At 39.9% G+C, this 6658-nt stretch overlaps 1 long non-coding RNA gene across 1 annotated transcript; it reads right to left on the reverse strand.

The window, feature by feature from the left end:
- Positions 1-2062: 2062 nt before the first annotated feature.
- On the reverse strand, positions 2063-5724 carry LOC108640921. The gene is made up of 3 exons (XR_001921590.2): positions 4973-5724; positions 3570-3621; positions 2063-2510 (listed from the first exon to the last, which is right to left on the reverse strand). It is a non-coding gene; the product is annotated as an uncharacterized LOC108640921 (long non-coding RNA).
- Positions 5725-6658: the final 934 nt, after the last annotated feature.

Consider the following 6658-nt stretch of genomic DNA (forward strand, 5'->3'; position numbering starts at 1 on the left):
GCTCTCTTAGTTCATGAATGTTAGTTTAAAGTTAAGAACAAACAAAACCACAATTCACTTCATTGCAAAATTCCATATAGACAAATGAAGTTATGTAGATGATCCCTATTGCATCTTTTTAATCATTAGATCTTTGTAACCACATCAGTGTTTTATTTATGAAGCAAATTACTACAGTGGTGAACAGCAATCCTCTTTGTTTTGATTGGAAAATTTGTCTTTCAACCATTAAATGGGTGTTAGCCCATCAAGTTCTGTATATACCCGAATGTCCCGTGCCATTACTAGGAAGAGATGTATTGAGTCAATAAAATGCAGAAATTACATATGAAAAATAAAAAAAATCCCAGTTCCCTTTCCTGAAGAAAAGACCTTGGGGGCCCAAGTCTTTGTGTTACAGAATCCTGAAACTCAAGGAGAAACACCACAGGAAATGAACACCACAGTCACCCCGCTGCTATGGGCCACTGGAATTCCAGGGTGAGCACGGTCACTGGCTCCTGCCCCACTCCTTACCACAGGCAGGGAAACACACCTTGACTGAGGGTGGACCTGAGGGGAGGGGGCTGACCTGAGGGGATGGGGGACCTGAGGGAGGGGGGCTGACCTGAGGGAGGGGGGGCTGACCTGAGGGGAGGGGGGCTGACCTGACGGGATTGGGGTTGACCTGGGGGAAGGGAAGTGACCTGAGGGGAGGGAGCTGCCTCTGAGGGGAGGGGAAGTGACCTGAGGGGAGGGGGGCTGACCTGAGGGAAGGGAAGTGACCTGAGGGGATGGGGGCTGACCTGAGGGGATGGGGGACTGACCTGAGGGGGGCGGGACTGACCTGAGGGGAGGGGGGACTGACCTGAGGGAGGGGGGACTGACTGACGGGGAGCTGAGGGGAGGGGGGACTGACTTTGAGGGAGGGGGGACGACCTGAGGGGAGGGGGGCCAGCTGAGGGGAGGGGGGCTGGCGGCTGACCTGAGGGGAGGGGGGCTGACCTGAGGGGGCCCTAGCCCCTGCTCCTCTGCCTGCCACTCTCCCTTCACATCGCGACAGGTAGTCCATAAGCACTGAGCCTATTTGTTGGGGTTCATTTAAAATCATTTCATGTCAGTGTTCACTTATCCTTCCTTCCAACACACGCATTTTTTTTCAGGTAGTAGGTTTTCCAGTCTCTTTTGCTAACTCCCGTGATTTTTTCTCCCCTTTGCCCCAAGACAAGGTTCTGCTTTTGTGTGTTCTGCCCTAACACTCTGGATAGGATTTCATAGCTTTGAGTGAGAGCTAGACCTAGTTAGACCCAACACTTCTGGAAAACACATTGAAAATTTAATAAATCAAGTAAAGTAACCATAAAAAATTAATAAAATTTCAAATCAAACAAAGTATCCATATCTGCATTGGGTGAACACAATCTGTAGTACATCCCAGTCTTGCCTGTGATCACCAAGGTAAGGAAATTGGTTGATTCACATCAGGGTTTTATGTGTCTCATGTACCTGGATTTCATTCCCACAGAAGGTAAGTCAAAAATTCCTAACTGGTGAGTGGCTAAATCTAACCCCAGCATGGCATCAGGGCATGGACAGACCAGACACAGGACCTTGGACATAACCCTGTGTCCACCAGTAGAGATGTCATCATGTTTTCTTAAATAATTTAGACTAAACTAGGCCAAAGGAAATTTTCAAATCAAACTCTTTAACGAAATTTCACATTGCTGCAATAACTAACTTGAGACAGTTCAGAAATAGAACTCCTCCCCTGTGGTTATGGCCTGTGTGACCCCCCCTGCAGGGGCCCCCAGGCACGGCTGTGACAATTTTATCACTTGTGGCAAGGGAGTCACCTCTCAGCAGCCAGATAAAGGGAGCATACACAGCATCCTGCACGAGGACGAATTCTTTCCCACGTTACAGCTTCTCCCTGGCAGCAAAATCTTCTTTGAGCAGGTGTCCACCTCTCCCTCCTCACCATTTCTTCCGAAGGTCTCCACACCTACAAGCACATTCCAACATTCTGACTCTCCATTTGCCTTCAGCTATCAAAAGTAAATCTAGTAATTAGTCATTTCTATTTTCAGTTGCTTTACTGATTTATTTACTTTTAATAGAAGCACTGAACAGAGCTAATACACTTCACATTTGTACATTATTATTTAATCAAGCTTGTCAGAACTATATTGAATCCGTAAGATATAATTCTATACAAACAGTAAATAATATTATTTCAAGGGACAACTCTTTAAAAACATTCTGCTGACAAGGTACTAATTCCCCCTACTACTGAGAAAGCATGCAGTATGAAATTAGCAGTTTAGAAGCTTAAATTGCAAAATTATTCATATCATCGTAAGTGTAAGAAATGAAACAGCAGTGCCTGAAGTTCCTAAACTCATCCTTAGTTCTTCTTGGGATCCACATATGGACACAAATCTCAAGATCTCCATTGCTCTAGGTTTGTTTCTTCAAACTATCTTTTGGAATTTTCACTGGGAATGTCTTTCTTGAGTAGGAAATGTAGCCTATAAAGGAGAGAATAACCAAAGATTAAAAAAGATTAATCATGAAGATCACAAGGTTCTCAGACAATTCAACAAAAGCACATTGTAACTGTGTTTCTTTGCATGCAGCCCATCAGTGACAGAAATCAGCAACAATATAGACCTATAAAAATCAAACTTCTAACTGTGAGTGCTAACATTGTATACCATAGATTTCTCCACAAGTAAAATTGTAACAGTAGGTGTGTAATTGTTAAATATTCCAATATTGTATAACAATGTATATGTAGAAGCTGCATTTGGAAAAGGGGGCTATTTATCTGAAAGACCCAAAGTACATTGATTCTACAGGACAATCAAAGTTGTATTTATTTATTCTCTTTATTACTGAGTTTTACCTTTCCTTCATTCGAGGTCTTGCAATTCAAAATGCACATGTTTGATTTCCAATGTATAAGGAATTGAAAAAGTTTATTGCTACAATCCATCATTGAGGCTTAACAGGAATTAAAGGTAGAGTGGTCTTTTGCCCAGGATAATTGCAACCTGTCAATACTACAATTAGATTTAGTGTTTAGGCACAAATGTGACTAAGCTAACCACTGACTAACAGGGAGACTTTTTGATGAAGGGGTTTTTTTCATAACTGACTTAAACTTTCTAAAGCTTCTGCTAATCTGGAGGTACTAAACACAAGGTGCACCTGCTGGTGTTACCCATTATCACAATGGGGAAAGAATCTCTCAAAGTGGAAAACGTGATGAAATGAAAAATAAATTTTAGAAAGTCATGTATTTTAAGATTTGAAGCATACAGAAGTGAAGTAAATCAGGGCCTCCAAACTCACACAGGGATCTGTGCTCAGAAAGGAGACCAAAGTCAAGCAATACAGAACGGGAGCCAGAAGCATATTTTATTTTTGTACAGGTGGATGATATGTCCCTCTTTATTTATGGTGTTGCAGATGCCTTGTGAAAGCCAAGCCTAATTAATAAACCTACCATGAGGACATTTTTGGTAAAGATTAGCATTTTCACATGATATTTAGTACAGTTGTATTTTGAAAGCATATCTGCTTACCTTCTTTCTGTTTTCATAAAAATGTAGTAAATGTATGTATAAAACACACAAGCTGCAAGAAGGAAAATGGTACATTCATTTTGTTTAAAAGTCAGTAAATCTGGTAAAAATGTATTAAGGAAAAAGGGTCTAATCTAGTAGTGCATACATGCCTAAATTTACTAGGATTATTTATTTAAAAATAAGAATGCAACTAAACATTTGGTTGCATTGACACCACCAACAACATTCAGTTATATAATTTGATAATCTTGTAACACTGAGCCAGTAATTTCATTAAAATGAAATTCTAGTGGTGCTAGACTACATCAGCTGTTCTAATACAATAATTGGTGTTGGGGTCATTAATTCATTCACATCCTTCAAGGGAGATGTAAAATTTACTCTTGTATATTCCAAGTTCCACATAAGCACAAAGTTCTGTTCTACTTGTTAGCTTGGGCAGAATCTAATCTATTTTTTCTGTTGTAAGCATCACAGATTTCTAACAGGAATAAATGTTGAAACTATTGAATTGGTAAAGCTGATAGAGAATGATTAAATAAAAGGTCACAGACCAAATAGGTGAGAAGGGATACAACAGGCATCACAAAATTAACATTGCACTTAAGGGGTCAAGAAAGACAAGAAAAATGAAGGATTGAAGGGCTTGGGGCTTCATATTTCTAAAGAAAACATTTGTGCATTTTTTCTACTGGTTGGTTAATCTGTCCATATCCTACTGAAGATTTTTCAGTATCTGTCCTCTTTACTTGTAAAAATTAAAAACATGAAAAAAATATAGGCAATTCTATCCCAGCACTATTATTTTATATAACAGTCCTAAACCAGATTTTTATCTCTGTTATCTATTACAGTGTTAAGCTCTTGCTAGTTTTAAGGGAGTAAGAAATAAAACTTTTAAGATCCCTTTGGGAGATAAATTCACTTTCAAAATACACTTACCATTGAGAAATTTTATTTCTTATCGTGTCCATTTTGGATCAGTTAAGTCTTCATTAAATGCCCATGAGATACACTAAAGCTTTTTTTTTTTAGTGTTTACTTCACGTTTCTTACTGCCATAAAGCAAAATTCTAAGCATTGATGGCTTTAATTTAGTTTGCATTTCCAAAGCAAGTGCATTAGAATTTTATGAAAACTTTCTAATCCCACAATCCTTCATGAAGGCTGTCAGCTGTAATTTATATTTCCATTTAAAAACAGGTGCCATAGGTTCAAAAATGCAAAAATTCTGGAACAATACATTCAAAAAGCAATGTCACATGCACGAATTCTGATAATTAACTAATCCTCTGACAGTATAACTGCATACAAATTAGCAATGTTTATGCATACACATGATTAACTTTAGCCTGTGGCATGCCAAATGCTTTAGTTAGGCTTTTAGCCTATCTTATTACCTTCAGGGCTGCTTAATGGCTACAGGACAGTACTCCTGGAGAACGTCCCACACCATTCTGAAACAGGTACGCTGACGTGCCCACCGGGAACAAGGACCGTCCTCTTCGACGCCTGGGAAAGGACCCACGCAGATTGGGAAGCTCTATCCTACCCAAGCTGCCTCAGGCTCTTAAAGGCAGCCAAGTATCTCAGGCTTTAAGGTCTTCAAAACTAGGATTATGTACAGCAGATAGTATGCTTTATTAATTAAACGCTTGGACATGCAGAGGCTCTCCAGCACTTGGCAACAGGCATTATTCCGGTTCAGAAACCTCAGTGTTTTACTTTAGGCTCGTATGCCTGGGGTTTAGTGTCTTTTTTAGATACTGTTGAGATTCCCTAGCTCAGTATCCAGGCTGAAGGCTGCGAGCCCTTTTGGATCACTGCTCATCTTCAAAAATTGATGTAGCAAAGTACTCAGAGCCGCACCTTTTGCACGAGGTACCTGCAAGAGGTACTGTGAGCTCTTTACTTGCAGCCTGCACAAAGAACACTGGAGGTCACTCCAGAGTTGCTCAAGTAACAACTTTTTCCAAAGAGGGACAGACACCAATTTTTTTTCAACATTCGGTTGCACGTAGCTGGTTAAACATAACACCCTGTGTGCCTTCTACGCAGTCAACTCTCACTATTTATTATTTTACTGAAATTGCACGCTTATCCCGAGTCCTAGACTAATGTAAATGCAAAACAAAGGCAACTACCATTTAAAGAGAAAAAAACCAAGTTTCTTAGTTCTGCTATGAAACAAAGGCTCCTAAATTCAAACCACAGAAGTCAGATACTGCTGTGAGGAAGCAGCGTGTGTGTGTGGGAGCACAGGGGTGACCTGCCGTGCTGTCCCCAGTGGTCCCCCCCGGGGGCACAGACAGGCAGCCCTGGCTCTCTCTTGCTTTCAGGTAAATAAGTCCTTTGTTAATGAGACCACACTGTCATGTATTCTGGCTGTGTCTTATTTGGCTTTTCTGTATTTTGCATAGTTCCAGAATATAACTGTCTTTTCAGCATAATTTTCAGTAGATTCAAAACATGTCTTGACAAGGAGATCAAATCCAAAAAAACCTCCAAAACACAAGCCCATAGTTTAGTAGTGATGCTGGTTAACTTCATTCCTGAGACAAAGGAATTGTGCTATTATAGTTTCAGGCAGCTGTTAGAATGTAAGTCAAACAGCAAGAGACCTCTGGTGAGGTGAATACCTGTGTGGGACAGAAGTTAATGACACCACTCTCACTGATTTTGCTTGCTCTCAAACCCACGTAAAATAGTAAAAAACATAATGATTCTTCATTTTCTCTTGAACATTTTCCCTAAGCAGCTCGAAACCGCTCTGTAGATAAGTACCAATCTCCATATTTTCTCAGCTTACAGAAGAATTGTCCTAACAACAACAACAAAAAGCTATAAAAAATTCTTCACTAAAAAATGTATTTAACATTTCAATCAAGAAAGGGAGTGTTTAAAAAAGACTTTCCTTTCAAAAAGTAAAAAGGAAAACGTGGTCTAGAGTTCTCAGAGAAGTAAGTACTACTTAGTGCTACTTCACTAGAATTAAAAGCAAAAATTGGTTCTGTAGCCTAAAACAAGAGTATTTTAAGTTAGACTTTAAGGACACTTTAAATGTAGGACTCCCAGTAATAGAATGG

This window comes from Manacus vitellinus, unplaced genomic scaffold (genome assembly GCF_001715985.3).
Source record: "Manacus vitellinus isolate BGI_N305 unplaced genomic scaffold, ASM171598v3 scaffold_48_pilon, whole genome shotgun sequence".
Lineage (NCBI taxonomy): Eukaryota > Metazoa > Chordata > Aves > Passeriformes > Pipridae > Manacus > Manacus vitellinus.